This window comes from Antechinus flavipes, chromosome 2 (assembly GCF_016432865.1).
Source record: "Antechinus flavipes isolate AdamAnt ecotype Samford, QLD, Australia chromosome 2, AdamAnt_v2, whole genome shotgun sequence".
NCBI classification, from domain to species: domain Eukaryota; kingdom Metazoa; phylum Chordata; class Mammalia; order Dasyuromorphia; family Dasyuridae; genus Antechinus; species Antechinus flavipes.
Window position 1 is genome coordinate 680803625 of NC_067399.1, and position 17862 is coordinate 680821486.

Consider the following 17862-nt stretch of genomic DNA (forward strand, 5'->3'; position numbering starts at 1 on the left):
TTTCCCTAATTATCCTGACCCAGTCCTGCCTCTGTTTCTCTAAGTGTTAGAGAAATTAACTTCTGGGAACCATCCCCATCTAGAAGACCAAGTCAATTCCAAAATTAGGACATTTTCTCTGTCCCCCATTCCCAGTCACCTGTCATCCTGTCCCTATTACAGTTCTCTCTCTGCAAATTTCACTTTATGTTAAAAAAAATTTCAGAAAGAAATCTTCACATCCCTCAAAAAAGTCCCAACAAACTTACGTTGATTTTACTGTATAGTGGGTGCTCTTTTTCTTTCAGCTCTTGCCCCACCAAAACATCCCCTTCCCCAAAAAAAAACAAAACCAAACTTAAATAAAATCTCCTCCAGGTGAAAGCAGAGCAGATTTGGGAAGAGCAGCCACCACTCTTTGGGGTGCCCCTTCTGGCCTCGGCCAATGTTTCAGGCCCCCACCTAGGTGGGCCACCTCCATCTTCCGGCTGGACCCATGGCCACCTTGTGCCCCATTTGTTACCCGGTCCTTGTCAGTCTGTGACAGTGTGTGGTCCCCATGTGGCTGCCTTTCCCCCCTCTCTCAATCCCCACCCCTTTCCTCTCTGTTCTCCCCAGCCCCCATGTGGCTGATCCGGACTTTTGATCTCTTCCAACTCTCGCATCTCTCTCCAAACCAAATGAGTCCTTGAACCCAGTATGGGCCTTCTCCCTCCATTGTGCCTGGTCATCTTCCTGCCCCTCTTGCTCCCTTCTTCCCGAAGTCTGAGGGCAAACTAGTAAAAACTGCTTTACCTAAATAAAGCAAGAATTATTTGTACCTCTCAGCCTCCCAAATAAGGAAAGTGGCTCACCTCCATGGCCACCCTGAGACCCTTTGGTGGAGTTGCTAGCTTTGGGCTATTAGTTGTCCATACAACTAATGCTAATTAATTTTTAATTTAGTCCCGCCTCCTAATTTATTGATCCCAAGTCAATTGGGCCTAAGTGGGTGGAATTACTCTCCTGGAGGGTCTTAGGATCTCTGGACTGAGAAATTCTCCCAACATTTTCTTCTCCAATAAGATGCTGCTGCTGCAAGCAAAAGTAGCTGTGTCCAGGTAGGCACACAATCCAGTCTTTCACTGATTCCCCTGCCAATGGTCTCTACCCAGAGGCCTCCGGCTACTGGGGTTATATGTGGGTTGGAAGGCCCATCAGGCTTGTGTCTTCCTGTCACTTCCCTCCCCTACAGGATCTGCCTTTCCCCTTCTCCTCCGAAGCAATCATTTACTGATTCGTGACTAAGCAGCTATCTCAGATTCTGAAATTCTCCTCAGTTCCTGGACTTTTTTCTTGAAAGCTTTTTGTTGCTTTTTGGAGACTTTCCAGGTAACATGTCTGGAACTCATCAGTATTTTTTCATTTCTTCTGCCCCGTCCCCAAACATATCTCTCTGGCATACAAAAGGATGGAGGCAGAGCTCTGGAGCTGTAATCTGCATTTCTCTCTGGATCCTGGTCCCTGCCTCCTTTTGAGGTCAGACCTGGAGCCACTCCTTCAGAAAGCCTCTCTTGACCTCCTCCTTGTCATCCTCAGATTACCTTCTCTTCACTAATGTGTGTAAATACCGAATCTCCCTGTCTTTTGCCTCTTTTTGTATCCCCACGGTCTCTGTCACACAGTTGTTGTTGTTGTAGAGTCATGTTCAGCCCTTCATGACCTCAAAGATACTGGGTTGGCTTACTATTTCCTGATCTAGGCCATTTTATGGATGAGAAAACGGAGGCAAATAGAATTAAATGACTTGCCCATGATCCCACGACTAGTATAGACACTTAATAACTAGTGATTGATTAGTAGTAGAAAGTAAGCTTCTTGAGAGAAAGTTTTATTTCATTTTTTGTTTTTAATACCAAATATTAATAGTCAAGACTTATTAAATTTGATTCAATTGCTATTTCTATGTCTCATTTTAGAATGAGGAAAAATCAGGGCAACGTGACAGAACTAAGGAGAAAGGGCCCAGAAGGGTTTGATTAGCTTTGGTCAGACAAGCAGGCCATCTCTAATCCACCAGAGGTAGACTGTGCTCAGATACTGGAAAGGCTTCTCTTCCTGAGGTGCTTTGAAATAACTTGGTTTCTGGAGTCCTGGGTGGTTTCTTCCTCAGTGCTGCACTTTCAGAATGTCTTTGTGACTACTTTGCGGGGTCACCAGTTTGAATCTAGACTCGTGGTCCAGTGGAAAGGGCCTGAGTTCAAATCCCACCCAATATCTTTATCTTGGCACCAAAGGAGATGCTTTCCAGTATTCCCTTCACCTCCAGGGACTTCATACTTAAGGTTGCTGGATTTTGGATTTCATCAGACTTTATTCAGTATTATTGTTATTATTCAACAAATAAAGATTATAAACATTAATTTTCTACTGTGTGCTAAGCCTTGTGCTGGATTCTGAAGGTAGAAAGAAAAAAGAAAATCTGCCGTCATAAAACATCTTCTGCCAAAGAAACAGTCAATTAAAAGCCTTTTAGGAGGAGAATGTGACTCCTTGAATAAATGAATGAATGAATGAATGAATGAATGAATGAATGAATAAACAACTTTTATTAAACCCCAGGTGTCAAGCACTGGGCACCAAGTAGGAAACCAAGCCAGCCTGCGCTCTCTAGGAGTCTTTTCAAGTTCTATAGGGCAAGATCAAGGTAGGGCAGGGTTACTATAGTTGAAGATGTTTCAACCACAGGGGCAGATGGAGAAGTTAAGAGCTCTTTTGCACTGCATCAGTATCATGGTTATGAAGTTTCTTTTACATCGGTGGCATGTGCCCAACCTCAACCAGCCCCCTTGTAGCTCTCACACCTTGTTCCAGATTCTGCCTTTGGCACCAAGCAGTAGACAGACATGACACCTTCCCAGGAGACTCCTTTAAGTATTTTTTTTCAGCTTCAAACCGTGCTGTATTTTCAAAAATTTTAAATAATATTTTGTTTTCTCCCCAGATATATGTGTCAAGAAAATTTTGAGCATTCATTTTTACAAGTTTTTGAACTCCAAATTTTCTCCCTCCCTCCTTCCTGCCCCCTCTTCCAAAGATGATAAGCATTTTGATATAATTATACATGTGCTATCTTGTAAAACAGATTTCAATATTAATCACAGTTATGAAAGAAGAATTGGATTGAAAGAAAAAAAAAACACAAGAAAGAATAAGTGAAAAAAATCTGCTTTGAGCTGAAATCTGAGTCCATCAGTTCTTTATCTGATTATAGACAGCATTTTCCTTGGTGAATCCTTTGTACTTGTTTTGGATAACTGTGTTGCTGAGAAGAGCTGAGTCAATCACAGTTGATCATCACACAATGTTGCTGATACCCTATACAATGTTTTCCTGGTTCTGTTCATTTCACTTTGCATCAGTTTGTACAAACCCTTCCAGGTTTTTCTGAAATCTGCCCTTTTATTTTTTATTGTACAATAATATTCCATTATACTCATATAGTATAAAGTGTCTTAAAATGTGGGTCATAACCCCATAGGGGTTTGTGTAACTGAATGTGAGAGGGTCATAACAATTTGGAATAAAAGTTATCAAAGGTATCAAATATTCTGCCAAGATTTAATTCTTTATGTAAAAATAAACAAGCACATCCATCCTATTAGCATACTTTTATCTCTTATCTTTAATAAATGGTAAAATTATATGTATTATATGCAGTTTTAATAGTGGCATTGCTGGATCAAAGAGTATGCACAGGTTGGTTGTCCTTTGGACATAATTCCAAATCGCTCTCCAGAATGGATGGATCAGTTCACAACTCCACCAACAATGCATCAGTGTCCTAGTTTTCCCACATTCCCTATAACATTTATCACTTTTCTTTTTTGTCATATTGGTCAATCTGATATATGTGAGGTGATATCTTAGGGTCACTTCAATTTGCATTTCTCCAATCAAAAGTGAGTTAGATCACTTCTTCATATGCCTATAGGTAGCTTTGATTTTTTTCATCTGAAAATGACCATTTATCATTTAGGGAATGGTTTGTATTCTTATATATTTGACTCGATTCTCTACATATTGCTATAAAGTTTGTTTCCCAGCTTTCTGTTTTCTTCCAATCTTGGTTGCATTGATTTTGTTTGAACAAAGGCCTTTTAATTTAATATTATCAAAATTATCTATTTTGCATTTTGTAATGTAATAATGTAACAATGTAATAAAATTCATCTGGAAGGATAAGAGATCAAGAGTATCAAGGTGTTCAGTTAACAAGATCTCAAAACTATATTACAAATCATCAAAACAATCTGGTACTGGTTAAGAAATAGAGGGGCAGATCAATGGATTAAGCACATAATTATACAAAGTAAATGACCATAGTATTGCAGTGTTTAATAAACCCCAAATCCAAACTTTTAGGACAAGAACTCACTATTCAATAAAAACTGCTGGAAAAAATAGAAAGCAATCTGGCAACTTGATATAGCCCAGCATTTCGCACCATATGTCAAGATAAAGTCAAAATGAGTACATGATTTAGCATAAAGTGATATCATAAACAAAGCAGAGGAATATAGAAAAATTCACTATGAGATCTCTGAATGAAGATTTTGTGACCAAATAAGGCCGTAGGAAGGACCACAACAAATAAAATGGATAATTTTGATTACACAAAACTAAAAGCTTCGTATATAAAAATGTAGCCAGGATTAGAAGCAAAGTAGGAAAATGGGGGAAAACATTTTACAGCAAATTTCTCTGATAAAGGTTTCATTTTTCAAATAAATAGGGAACTGAACCATATTTATAAAAATGAGCTGTTCCAAATTGATAAATGGTCAAAGAATATGAACAGACAGTTTTCAGAAGAAGAAATCAAAGCTATCACTAGTCATATAAAAAAAATGCTCTGCGTTACCAATAACTAGATAAATGAAAATTGAAACAACTCTGAGGTGCTACCTAATAACTATCAGATTGGATAAAATGACAAAAAAGAAAAATGACAAATGCTGTGGGGAATGTGGAAAAATAAGGCCATTAATGCACTGTAAAGACAGCTAGGTAGCACAGTAGAGTGCTAGGTCTGGAGTCAGAAGGACCTTGAGTTCAAATCTGGTCTCAGATGTTTTCTAGTTGTGTGACCTTGGTCAAGTCCTTTGACCCTGTTTACCTTAATTCATCATCTTTAAAATGAGCTGGATTGCAAACCACTTTAGTACCTTTGCCAAGAAAATCCCAGTCATGGAGAGTCAGACATGACAGAAATGACTTAACAATACATGTACTATTGGTCAGTTTGCGAAGTGGTCCAAGCATTAAGGAGAACAATTTGAAATGAAGCCCAATGGACTATAAAATTATACCTAACCTTTTATCTCACAGCACTACCCAAAGAGATCAAAGAAAAAAGGAAAAGGATATATATAAAATCATCTTTTTATGTAGGGGCAAAGAATTAGAAATGGAGAGGTTGTCTACAAATCAGGAAATAGCTAAATAAATTGTGGGATATGATTGTCATGAAATACTATTATTCTCTAAGAAATGGCAAGGGATATGCTTTCAGAAAAACATGAGAAGACTTATATGGACTAATACAAAATGAAATGAGCAGAACTAGGAGAGCATTGTACACAGAAACAGCAATATTGTAATGATGTTCAACTGTGAAAGACTTGGCTTGTCTGATCTTTTTTTTTTTTAATAACTTTTTATTGACAGAATCCATGCCAGGGTAATTTTTTACAACATTATCCCTTGTACTCACTTCTGTTCTGATTTTTCCCCTCCTTCCCTCCACCCCCTCCCCCAGATGGCAAGCAGTCCTTTACATGTTGAATAGGTTACAGTATATCCTAGATACAATATATGTTTGCAGAACCGAACAGTTCTCTTGTTGCACAGGGAGAATTGGATTCAGAAGATAGAAATAATCCGGGAAGAAAAACAAAAATGCAAGCAGTTTATATTCATTTCCCAATGTTCTTTCTTTGGGTGTAGCTGCTTCTGTCCATCCTTGATCCATTGAAACTGAATTAGCTCTCTTTATTGAAGAGATCCACTTCCATCAGAATACATCCTCAAACAGTATCATTGTTGAGGTATATAATTATTTCCTGGTTCTGCTCATTTCACTTTGGCTTGTTTGATCTATACAATGATCTAAATAAGGCAACTGGAAGATTCATAATGAAAAATGCTAATCACCTCTAGAGAAAAACTGATGAACTCAGAATACTGATTGAAGCATATTTTTTCAAACTTTCTTTGTCTTGTGTTTGTCTTTACAATATGGCTAATCTAGAAATGTTTCACATGACTTCATATGTATGATGGGTATCATATTGTCTTCCTTTTCAGTGGATGAAGGAGGGACTAGAAAGAGAGAGAGAATTTGGAAATCAGAATTAAAAATTTCTTTTAAAAAACACACTATTGGGGCAACTGGGTGGCGCAGTGGATAGAGCACCAGCCCTGAAGTTAGGAAGACCTGAGTTCCAATTTGGCCTCAAACACTTAACACTTCCTAGCTGTGTGATCCTGGGCAAGTCACTTAACCCCAATTGCCTCAAAAAAACAACAACACACTATTCTTTCACACTTTCCAGTTCTGGTTAATGTCACCAACCCTCTACCACTCAATTTACTGTTATTCAATGTTATTCTCAACTCCTCCTTCTTGCTCCTCTCACAAATCTAGTCATCAGTTCTATCACCGCAACATCTCCAATAATTGTCTCCTTCTTATTGTTCACACATCCACTGCCCTAATTTAGGCCCTCATCTCCTCTTGATTGAATGATTGTAGAAGTTTCCTGTTAGAATTCCTTACCTCAAGCATCTCCCCCTTCCAATCATTCTCCACACAGATGCCAAATAGACCTTTCTATATCTGATCGTGTCATTCACTTGATCAACAAATCTTAATAGAGCCTTATTAGCTCTAGGATACAATGCCATATCACTACGCTAATAGAACAATAGAGTTTGGGAGTCGAAAGTGGTGTCTCTGTGGCTTAGTCTAAGTTACATGGGAAAAGAATCCTCCTTATCTAGCATTTACTTGAAGAACTCCAAAGATGGAGAAGCCACTCTCTCCCAAGGAAGCCATATCACTTTGAGACCTCTCTCATTGCTAGGACAATAAGCCTAAAATGACTCCTTGGCTACTTTTCTCCCTCTTGCTCCTGGCTCTGGACTTATGTAATTATGAATAGGAGATGTAATTATGAAGAGATTTTGAAGATCACTTGGCAGGATAAGATGCTAGACCCTGAGGTCTTTTCTCGAACTAAACTGTCAAGCATTCCACCTCTACGGCAGAGAACACAACTCCGTTGGGCTGACCACCTTATTTGCATGCCAAATGTACACTTGTCAAAAAGATCATTTTATGGAGAACTCACACAGAGCGAGCGCTCACAAGGTGGCCTGAAAAAGCGAGACAAGGACACTCTCAAAGTCTCTCTTAAGAACTTTAGAACTCGTTGTATGATATGGGAGACACAGACACCGCATCGCCCAGCATGACGCGCCCTCATCAGAGAAGGCCCTGTGATCTAAGAGCAAAGCACAATTGAAGTAGCCTAGAAGAAATGCGAGATGTGCAAAGTTAGAGAATCCACCCCAATTGTTCACATGGACTATTTGTGTTCAGCCTGTGGCAGAGCATTCCGAGTCCATATTGGTCTGGTCAGCCACAGTTAAGACACACTGTAGCTCAACTCTAACAGTGATGGCAACCAACCAACCATGAATAGAGTAGATGATTTTATCCCAGGAGAATTCAAAGTTGAAGATCTGCCACTGGAGATGGCAAACCACATATATGGCAAGAATCCTCAACTTCTTGCGAGATAATTTCAGACTGTGCATTTTTAATGACATAAACTAGTGTAGGATTTCCTGAACTATGATGCTTACTTACTTTTCACTTGGGAGATGCCACTGGGAAATTCAAAGCAAGAAGCTCCCTGTCTTTGTCATTTCAAGCCAAGCTTCCTGGGTTACTCTGTTTCTTACTATTGTGTTTAAGGAGCTCCTTAGGAATTAGCAGACACAGAGTTATTGGATTTTGGCACATTTTCTGATGCCCGCTGGAGATTTTGATAAGACTGCACAAGGGATTATGCCTTCATGCTGAAACAGCACCCCTGCACTGGTCTAAATTGTTAAATTCAACATGAAAATGCTTCAGTGCTTAGAAAACCCAAGGATTGTGCAGTGTGCTCTCTTTCATATACTTCCTAATGGTCATTGTTAAAAAACAAAAAAACAAAAGAACTAAAAACTAAAAACAAAACAATCAACCAACCAACTGAAAAAAAAAAAAAAACAAGCTGTGGCTCTAAAATGAACTCTCAGCTCCTCTTTTCATTGCCCTAGTCAAATATTAATTGCGACCACTTTGTCTACATCCCTAATGTCCAGTGTCCACGTCAAACTCTGAGCAAAAGACAACACTTTTAGCATGAGATTTTATCTCTCATTTAAGCCTTTATTTCCAGGAGTCTGAAGCCAGGTTGGGCGTGTTATTTTAATCCATTTTTTTGCATGTATTTTCATATAAATTATAGTCGGAATCTCGAGCCTCTCAGCTCTCACCACAGAGTAAGGGGGAAATACCATGTGGAAATATGACTGATGCTGCATTAGTGTGGGGGTGGGAAATAAAAAGGATTATAAATGACACACTAGGTATAGAAAATAAGAAGACTTATCGAGGAGAAGTAAAAAAGCTCGCTCTCTTTATGCACAGCCTAAAGAAGGCATCATGAAAGATATATTGTTCGTCACCTGGTTTTTATTTCTAAGGTGTTTTTTATTAACCCCTTTTTATCAATCAAAATAAATTGATAGCCGGCAAGTACGACATTGAGGCTGTCTGAATTATAAAACAGACGTACACACATGCTAACAACTTGTGAGCTTGGAGCAGTGTCAGATGAACAGAAACTTGAAGGAATAAAGGAAATGTTCAAGACTGGTGATGTTTTTAATGAAAAAAAAATTGATAAAGGAAAAAAATGGTTGTTCAGGGAAAATAAAGTAAGGGTTTAGCTTTGGCTTCTAGCTTGGGTCCAGCCCATTTGTTCCCAAGCTGCGTTTGTGCCCAGCAGTTCCAGCAAGGTGTCATCGAATGCCCCATAACAGCATCACTGGGTAATGCCAAAGTAGTTATGTCCACCAAGAGCTAAGTTCTTGCCAAGGAGCCACAAAACACAGGCCATCGAATCAGACCGGGGACAGTCTTCAGAGGCCTTTGAGTCCAATGGCCTCTTATTAGTGAGAGAAAATTTAGACTCAAGCAGGGCAGAATCAGGTTTGGATCCAGCTCTTTAGAATTCAGATCAAGGTCACTCTCTACCGTACCATAAGGCACAAACAAGAAAAAATTAAATTGGAGTTTATAGGAATTCATCTATGGGAAATGAAAGACTTTATGAGACAGGCAAGCATGTCAGTATTCTCAAGGGCAGGAGGAAAGAAAAGGAGTTAAAAGGACCAACTAAAGTTGTCTTTTGCTCCTTAAGGATCGCCAAGTATTCCTTCCTCTGGTTCTGATCTCGACATCTTCACTCCTTAGTCTTCATAAGGGCCAAAAAAATCCTTCCCTCGGTGGCCTACCAGTGTCACGCTGGTTAGCTATCGGTTCACCTGGAGATAAGCCTTGGAGGGGCTGGCTAGGTTGCCATCCTTTGCTGGGCTGGAAGAAGGTGGTAATTGACTGCTGTCCAAGGCACCGAGAGACCAAGAAGGATGAAGAAAAAACCATTAGAGTTGGTGAGTAGCTTTGGAGAGGCCCGTTTCAGTTGAATGATGAGTTTAAAAGCTGGACTGCAGAGAATTTTAGAGAGTAGGAGGAAAGGAAATGGAGGCATCTAGATTTGATGGCTTTCTCCACGCCTTTAGCAGTAAAAGAAGGAAGAGATCTAGAATGATGGGTTCAGAGAAGTGGCCTTGCTTCAGAAATTTTGGTTTCTGGTGGGATACGGTGGTTCGGTTTTCTTCCTCCAGAGCCCTCTTGGGATTTGTGGGACCACTGGCTCCCGGTTCCAGCATAGATCCGCACTGGGCACCACAGACCTGGAGGACACTAAAAGCTCAGAAGTGCTTCCTCTCTTCTCTGGAGGAATCCTAGGCTGCCCTGGGGCCAAGGAAGTTCTGGGAAGTGGAAATCCCCTCTGACCTCACAGAGCATGAAACTAAGACCTCCCTTCCCAAGGTCAGCACAACAGATGAGGGGCCGGGGAGGGTTATGTTGCTTAAAGTAGGCTCTGACCCAGAGCACCCTTTTCTTTCCTCCACTACGAAGCTGTAACCAGGGTAAGGCAGTCAGCGCTATGCCCCAAGCTGCCAAAATTGGGAGCATCTTCCTCACACACTCTAACCGGCTGGCATATTGTTAGCTAGATGAATTCATTGAACTAGAAAAGGGTGGGCTCCTCTCCTGTGCTGCTTCCTGTGGCTTCAAGGAGTTGTTTTCTAGCCCCCAAGTCTCTTCTCCCCACTTCCTACTCTTCGGGACCACTTGTCCCAGGGGCAAAAACCTGCCCCTTCAGCTCCGGGCCAGAATGATCCGGCTGGTACCCCAGGGCTCAGATCTGTGCTCCTTTTGTGGAAGGTCAGGCCGGGGAGCTCAACTGCAGCTGCGGACAATCCTTTTGTTTAATCCTTCATCCCATGAGAAGATTAAAAAAAAAAAAAAGACCACTACTAATGTTGATGAAATTGATGTAAATCCTCAATGAGAACTCCTCCCCCCCGTGAAACAGACAAACTGAAGTGAGCTTAGGAAACTGACTAATGCAGAATCAGGTCCCACCGGGCTTTGCCTCCGTCTCCCAGAAGCCTGGGCTCCAGACACTCGGAAGTGGGAGCCCCCGAGGAACGGGAACTTTGGGGGGCCCAAGCCAAGGCACAGAGCAGGCTTTAGAGGCTCGTTTGCCGACCAGAATGATTCTAGGGAAGCGTTCACCTCAGCCACTGCGGGGAGAGGGGGAAAAGGGGGGAAAGAAGCTTTGGGGTGGGAGACGGAGTGGTCAAATGCCACCTCAAGTGCAGGCCTGTGAGCTCCCCTGGGACAATGATGCTGACCCAGCACAGAACCAAGCCAGATACAGCCTGGCCTTTTTCATTTGAAAAATTATGGAGAGGGTTAGAATCCTTTGCTGTGGCTCAGGGTGACTCTTGTAAAAATAAGCGAGTGATGATGTGGCCAAACGGTTACCGTCCGGCTCCCCCTCCCTGTGGGGACAGGAGTGCTGCAGGGAAGGCCCGGCTTGTGCCAGGCCCTACACTGGGCACTGGGAACGCCAGCGCAAAGACTGACACTTTCTCTGCCCTCAGGGAGTCTAGATTCTTGGGGAACCCTGGGATTCAGGCCCTGCTTGGTTGTCCTGGTGGCCTACTTATCCCTAGAGTTACTGTGGACAACTGAACTGCTCTTCAAGGTGTGTTGGGTGGACGCTGGGGGGAGCCACGGTTCCTCCTTCTCTCTTTCAACATCAATTTTCCAAAGGGCCATTATTAACAACAATTAAAACTGGCTGCTTGACTGAGGCTTTAAGGTTTACAAAGCACTTTATTCACACAGACTGCCTCCCTGCAGCCTCACCACCAGCCTGCAAGGAAAGTGCCCGTAATCCCCATTTTAAAGAGGTGGTTAGGAAAGCGCCCATTTTGTGTGGGCCTCAGTGGTGTTAATGAAGGAATGGTGGAATTGGAACTAGGAGAGACCTGGGGGTCCAGATCCCACTTCTGGCATTTACTACCTGTGACCAAGGGAAGGCCCCCAGATCTCAGTTTCTTCATCTGTAGATTGGGTACGATAATGCCCTAGGCTGTTGTGAGGATTGTGTGTTCTTGTTTGTCCTTCATTCTTGAAGGTCTATGGCACCAGAGCTTGCCAGTGAATTAGATGGAAGTGGGGGAAGCTTGTGCCTCACTTTCCCCTCCAGAGCCTGGGATCTGGGTCCTGGCCAGACAGAGAGCAGGACGACTGGACGTGGCCCGGGGTGCGCTGGGAGACCTGGCCCTTTTTTGAGGATTACATGTGATGAATGATGGGAAGGGAAGAGAATGAGGCATTCTCCAGCGCCTCCTGTGTGCCGGCACTGTGCTGAGCGCTTTTGATAAATATGCTCTCATCTGCTCCTCCCAACAATCCTGGAATGGAGGGGCTGTGATTTTCCCATGATACAGTTGGGGAAACTGAGCCAGGTCAGAGGTTAAGTGACTTGCCCAGATTCACACAGCTAGTAAGAGCCTGAGGCTATGTTTGAAGTCAGAAGCTCCTGCCTCCAGGTCTCTGGCTGCTGTCAATGTCGGTGCCTTATTTTTCCTGTGTGCAGAGTAACCAGGCCCAGGGACAGAGAACCAGTGCGAGGCTAATATTTTCTCTCCCTGGGCCTTCGGGGACTGCCTGCTGCCCAGGTAGAAGGCGCCATATTGGCTTCCATGGAACAAGACCATGACATCCCCCCGCCCGGCTTCCTACGCTCCTTCTGTAGTTTACAGTCAAACTGGGAAGCTGGGCCTAACCCTTCATGGTTGTAGGCCGGAGACTAGAGCAGCTGAGTGCAGCTCTAAGTCTTTTTTTTTTTTTTAACAGATGAAGAAACGAAGGTTCGCCAAGGGACTATGACAACATGCTGAGATCACCTAGACTGTAGAGAGAGAGATTTGAACCCAAGCCTTCCAATAGCTGTGAGGGAGCCCCCGAGGACCCTCTCCTTATGGCAGAGGGAGGGTGCGGATAGTGCAGACGGTGACAAGATCAGTGCCCTGTGGATGGAACGAGAGGAGCCGGAAGAGCTTTCTCTAGATGGTGGGAATGTTCACTTTAAGAAGAGAAATCCCAAAGCAAACAGAAACCACAGTCCACTGATACCCTGCCGGCTCCAACACTTGTTCTTTGCCCTGAAAAGAACATTAGCTTTTTCTGCAGGAAAAAAAAAAATCCAAGGTGGATGTTTTCAAGAGATTAGGAAAGGCCTGGGTTTCTGTGAATTTGGAATTGCAGCTTCTCTTAGATGTAATAAAGAGGATTCAACAAAGGATGCTTTCCCCTCTGCCTGAAGAAGCTGCGGACGCCATCTACAGACTAGAAGCTTTCTCTACAATCCCCGCCAGCAGCCTTGGAGTAGGGGGCCCTATGGCAGGATCAGAGAACACCAGCCCTAGAGCTGGCCAACTTAAATACTAAAAATACGGGCCCTAAAATGATCCTCGAGGAGGATTTTTGCCCCCTGGAGTGTGGCAATTGAGTTACAAAGCGATAAATCAAAATCTCCCAGCAGCAGCCTGGCTGTACTACCTTGTACCATTCTGGGGAGTCTCTCGTTTGCTCTATCTCATTATGCCCCAGACCATTTGGGAAAGAATCTATCTACCTAGATATGTTTCAGGAACAGGGTACCTGGGTCCCCATAAAGCCACCAGATACAATGCTCTTCTTCCGAAAGGAAATGGAATCTTTTTCATTGGCGAGAAGGATGCCAAGATGAAGTATGTCCTGAAATCTGTTTTCCAAATAAACTTGCACATAAATTTTCCATTCACTGCTTTGAAAATTTTTTTCACTTTCTGAGGGGCTGTCAGACATCCCCAATAAACAGTAAGCCTTATTTAGTTTACTGGATATGTAATTCTTCTTTTCTTTGAAAATAATTATTTTTCAGGCAAGTGCAGCAAAAATACTACCAATAAAAATCTCGCTATGACAGCATAAACCACATTTATGGCAAGCATATACATACAGGTCTTCTAATAAAAGCAATTCTTTGTCAGGGAGCCAACAGAGGAAATTGGAGTCCTTGTGTTTTTTTGATCCAAAGTTCAGGACTCATGGATGTTATGAGAGGAAAGAGAGCAAAATATCTCCCTTTCTGGGTCGCCGGCTGATTCTGGGGGCTAAGATGTGATCTCAGTAACATGAACCGTCGGAGGGTAGTGATGGCCAAGCATGAGTTGGAGGCAGTTTCCATTTTTGCGGTAGACATTGCCGATGATGGAGTGAGCTAAAGAGTTGGGGGGGAGATATTTTCTGATTTTGTCCATTAAAAAAATCAGGCAGTTCGGTCTAATCAGCTACCAAGTCAAAGAAGCACATGTTTACAGTGATTCAGGTCTGAGCAGGCATTTCTCTCTCCAGCCCGTCCATCTCATCTGCACGCCCTCCTGGTCTCACCTTCATTTCTCTCCGTCTCCATTTTTCTTCTTGTATATTTACCGGTGGATTTTCCAGTGTTTTCCTGGTTCTGCCTCAATTTGGTTGACTTTTCTGTGTGGCTGTCTTTTCAAGGTCTTTATATTCCATTTACTTCATGGCACGATGGGATGGCCTTCCGCCTATAAGGCTGTTCACCAACTGGTAGATTAGGTCCATTTTAGAGCAGAGAAAATGGACTAAAGAAAGGAAATGATCAATAATAGATCCTTGAGTCTGGCACCCTGACCTCACTGCTCTGCCGAGGTGAATTTTTCCTGCCCCTTAAGTTTCATATTTTATTAACTTCTCTGTGGCCACCTTATCTATCATTAACCTCAGTCTTGTTCTTATGCTCCCAACTAGAAGGGGATAATTATTGATTTGGAAACATTTTCCCCCTTTCCTGTCTTCCAAACCCATTGCTTTTGCTTCCTTCCTGTGTTCCTGGGTTTCCTGGTTAGTTTTAGGAGGCTGAACCTCTTGGGTCTGTCCCGAATGCCCCTCCCTCAGTCCCGGCTATTTCTAGGATGACACTCGGGGCTAACTGTGATGGGGCATGTCAGGGGTGGGTCCCCAGGTGCTGCCTGCGTTCTCTTGGCCCTGGTGCTAATGGACTCACTGTTGAGCGTGGTGTTAACAAGTTCCTTGTGGAGACACTCTTGCTCATTTATGCTTTTTATAGTCACCGGAGAAGATGTTATCGCAGCTTGAGAACAGAAATTAAAATATGTTTCCTTCAGGTGCAAATCCGCTGCACTTACCGCTGGCCTGCTTCTCTGCAGGGGGCTCTGTTAATCTGGGAAGAGTAAAATTCCGAAGGAAATTAATTCCCTCCAGTTGAGATGATTCTCTACTGGTCTTTGGGGGAGGAGTAATTGGGATGGCCAAGTCTTGCTTAGAGGAAAGCCGTGGTAGCTGTTTGATCAGAATGGCCAGGATTTCACCCGGACTTGGAGCCTCCTTCTTGACCCTCTCACTCTTTCTGGGCTTGTGAGGCCTTCCTCCATTACTCTGCGAGTCTCCCTGGGATGACTGCGGCCTCCAGTTACCCACACCTTTTCTCCTGGCTCACACTCCTCTAGAGGAATCAGATCTGGAAAACTGTCCCCCCGTAGGAGAGGTAGACTTCTAGCCAAGGTCTATCAATACTTGGACTTTTTTTTTTTTTTTTAACTTTCTGCAGGACTTTGGGGAAAACATTGTCAATGAAGACAAACCTGAGAAAGCAGGTGGAATTGTGGAATCATATAAACTGCCCAGAAATGCTTAGAGAGGCAGCCTTTGCCATTTACTAGCTGTAAGCTGTCACCTCGTTCAGTCTCTGTTTGATCATCTGTAAAATGGCAACCATAATCCTCTTCCTTTCCCAAAGTTGTTATAGGGAGAGTATTTCTTTGAGAACCTTAAAGTACTATACAAATGTGCACTGTTACTTTAGCTATGTGACCTTGAGCAAGTCCTTTTCTGGGCCCGCAAGTGTTCGGCCATCTGTAAAGTCAGAAGCAGAAAGACTCAGCAAATATTCCAGCGTCTCTGCCAAGAAAACCCTAAATGGGAGAGTCCTGGACCAAATAACAGCCACATGCAAGGGCCCAGGAAGTCGACTTCTGTAATGACCGCGTATTTAAAGTCAGCCGGAGTCAGGAATTCAGGTTAAGGAGAAAATCTTCAATATTTATTGAAGCGAAGAGGTGAATAAAGATTGCTATAGCAAATATAGGCAAGAAAGATTGCGATAGCAAATATAGGCAGTTGCGACAGGAAGCCAGCTAAGAGAGAGCGACGCGAGCCGAGGCAACCATGGAGGCAACTGTGTCGGCAACTCTGGCAATGGCCGTCCCAAAGGTCTCTCCTCCCCTTCCTTCTCCACTCCCCTGCCTCCACCCACCAAAATCGTCATTTCCTATACAACACATCAGGACTTGCACAAAGAGTGGGTGGGGGCCATTCTCTCTCCAAGCTTATCTATTAATAGAGTATGGTCCAATTACTATTTAGCCTCATGTGCTTGGGACCTCAGTGCATCAACTCAAGCCTCAGCCCATTACATCTCCCGCTTTCTTTTGTTTTAGAACACAGGTGATCATGCCATCCCTGACTCTTCAGGGAGGTCAGAGCCCCCAAGGGGAGGTGATCACACCCTCCCTGATTTCTCAGGAAAGGAGGTGAAAGCACCGAAAAGGAAGTGATCACGACCCCCCTGACTTCTCAGGAAGGGAGGTGAAAGCACTAAAAAGGAGATAATCACGCCCTCCCTGACATCTCAGGAAGGGAGATGAAAAGCACCAAAGGGAAGTGGGGGTTGCTAGCAGGTTTCTGGGCTCAAGGGTCTTATTATGCACAAACCCATCAGCATGGGAACACATAGCACATAGCAACAACGCAGAGACTATTAGTGATGACTCTCCCCACAGTCAGTGCAGGCTTGATGTGGTGTAACAAACATGAATTATGCACCCAAGTAACGGTATAACAAACAATATAAATCAACAGTATGATGTAAAAGATTGCCAGAAGTCCTAGAAGGAGAGTATGTAAACAGCAGTCACACATACACCTCTTCAGCAGCCAAGAGATAGTCCAAAACCAGTCTATTGTCCATTGCTTCACATATCAGGGAATCCAATGATCCCCCCAAGTTTTTGAAGTCCAGCAAAAGTCTTTTTATGTCTTAGGGAATCCAATGATTCCAGCAGATTTTGAAGTCCTGTAACAGTCTTATCATTTCTCAGAAAATCCAATGATTCCTGAGGGCTTTAAAGTCCTACAACAATCTTATGTCTCAGAGAATCCAATGATTTCTGAGGGTTTTGAAGTCCAATGATTTTCTATGTCCATGAGTCAAACGCCATAACTGCCACACTCTTTCAATGGTGAGCACAATCAGCAACAGAACCACCCGATGTTTCTTGGGTCTTCTCCTTCGTTTCAAGGGTCTGCTCCGTCTCTCTGCGATGGACAAGGTGAATACGGCTCGTTGGCACCCATCTGATTCCTTCTCCACCTGTAGAGATACAAGCAAACCCTCTCCCCCAAGCAGTTAGCCTATCTGGTCCCTTCCATTCACCACTTTCTGGGTCTCTCCACATCACCTGGCGATTATCTAAAGATAGTGGAGCTGCTCGCACTGGACATTGCCCTTCCGGTGGGAGGAGATGGCTCAGTGGATAGAGCACTAGCCTTGAAGTCAAGAGGACCTGAGTTCAAATCCAGCCTCAGACACTTAACAAACAGAAAAAGTAAGTGGAGGCAACCGTGGCAATGGCCGTCCCAAAGGTCTCTCCTCCCCTTCCTTCTCCACTCCCCTGCCTCCACCCACCAAAATCGTCATTTCCTATACAACACATCAGGACTTGCACAAAGAGTGGGTGGGGGCCATTCTCTCTCCAAGCTTATCTATTAATAGAGTATGGTCCAATTACTATTTAGCCTCATGTGCTTGGGACCTCAGTGCATCAACTCAAGCCTCAGCCCATTACAGACTTCCACCCTTGCCCAGTGGGACTCCTCTGGCCCTCCAGTTGTCCTGCTTCAGTTCCCACAGCCCGGCTGCCTCCTCAGAGGTGGCCCTTGGTCTCTCCATCCACTATAAAGTCCCCAATTCTCCCGGCGCATTATTGGCTTTGGCAGTGGTGATAGTTCCATGCTCGAAGAGAGTCACCACAAAATCAGGCCCTGTGGAG